Below are 1,829 nucleotides of genomic sequence, written 5' to 3'. Positions count from 1 at the left end.
CCTAAAAGAAACAACCAAAAATAAAGTTATTGCTTGTTCATCCATGGATCAAAGTGCATTTGGTCAAGCAGTAATCATTAGTTGCAGGTAGACTATCTGGATTTTCCATCAAATGGGCATCAGGATTGTTTCCTCGGAAAAGGTATAATTTATTTCCTAATAATTGTCTAGTGCAGATCAAATCCAGAAGGCGTGTACTCAAATACAGTTTCTCTTACTTCCCACCAGAGGACTGATTCACTAGACTCCGTTCTGGATGAAAGGCACCACAATGAGTGTTCTGTTTTCGAGCTTTTCTCATAAGGAAGGTGTCTCGGACTACAAATAGAACCATTCTGACTTGGGAATTGTTGCTGTTGGTTTTTTCGAATGCATATTTTTAGATCTTGTGATTTATGTGGAAATTGTTTGATTTGGTTGTGCATTTTTTGATGTTTTATTTCTTGCTTATGGCTACTTTTGTTATGTTGCAGTTATTTATTTATTTTGATGTTGTAAGCTGCCCTGTGCATGGTTTGAGCTGTGGAAGGGCAGCATACAAACAAAATTATGTATTATGTAAAGGTAAAGGTACCCCTGCCCGTACGGGCCAGTTGTGTCCGACTCTAGGGTTGTGCGCTCATCTCACTCTAGAGGCCGGGAGCCAGCGCTATATGAAGACACTTCCGGGTCACGTGGCCAGCGTGACGAAGCTGCTCTGGCGAGCCAGCACCAGCACAGCACACGGAAACGCCGTTTACCTTCCCGCTATAAAGCGGTACCTATTTATCTACTTGCACTTAAGGGTGCTTTCGAACTGCTAGGTGGGCAGGAGCTGGGACCGAATGACGGGAGCTCACCCCGCCGTGGGGATTCAAACCGCCGACCATGCGATCAGCAAGTCCTAGGCACTGAGGATTTACCCACAGCGCCACCCACGTCCCGTGAATGTATTATGTAGAGATGTGCAATTTTGATCCTGAAGCTTACCTACGGTCCTTGGGTTGGTTACAGTGCTGGATTTACATATAAGCTAAACAAGCAATAGCTTAGGGCCCCACTCTGTTGGGGGCCCCCAAAAAAATTAAAGGAAAAAAAACCTGGATGTATCTTTCCATAATATAAGATAAAAAACAAATAAAATAAAACCTACATACAGCAACAGTGTTTTGTGTTGTGTAGGTGCCTATGATAATGGGCCCCACCTGCTAGCCTGCTCCCTAAAATATCACTGGTTTGTTCATTTCTATATATAGGGTGCCTACATTCTGCATGGACTGGTTGCATGGCAACATGCGCAAACGGCTTTAGATACCTATTAGGTCCATAAATTACCACATAGCATATATTCAACACACACAAAAACCAGTGACAATTTGGTGTTGACAAAGGACAGCTGGACATATAAAGGGGCCCATTACCTTCAGTAGCTTAGGGCCTTATCAAACCTAAATCCAGCCCTGGATGGTTAGGACAAAAATAAATACCAATTAAAAGTTCTATTCCAAGCCCTAGAAGAAGGACCTTTTCCTGCGTGAGAGGGTTGACCACCTTGCTCAGTGACCCCTAGTCCCCTATGGCAATCCTAGGCAGGAAACCCCCATGGAACTCATTGCCACTTGATTGGGGAAGCGCCAAAGCTCAGAGGTTAGAGCATCTGCTTCAAATGCTTCTGGTGGAACCTGAAATGGGAGGCTGTGTGTCTTTTTTGGGGAGGACGGGGGAGAAGCAGCGGCTGAACATTAGCAGATGGAAATGGGAAGGTTTGTAAGGAAAGTGGAATCATGCACTCCAGTCAAAACTCTGAGGTAGTTTGGGATTTTGCAGGCCCTGAGCAGAATTAATGATGT

The 1,829-nt window shown here is 44.4% G+C and overlaps 1 long non-coding RNA gene across 1 annotated transcript; it reads left to right on the top strand.

The window, feature by feature from the left end:
* The first annotated feature begins 458 nt into the window (after window positions 1-458).
* Window positions 459-1,137, top strand: LOC310693906. Its single transcript, XR_014519415.1, has 2 exons — window positions 459-564; window positions 943-1,137. It is a non-coding gene; the product is annotated as an uncharacterized lncRNA (long non-coding RNA).
* Window positions 1,138-1,829: the final 692 nt, after the last annotated feature.

Source organism: Podarcis liolepis (genome assembly GCF_965112155.1).
Source record: "Podarcis liolepis genome assembly, chromosome: 15".
Lineage (NCBI taxonomy): Eukaryota > Metazoa > Chordata > Lepidosauria > Squamata > Lacertidae > Podarcis > Podarcis liolepis.
This window is presented reverse-complemented; position numbering and strand designations above follow the sequence as displayed.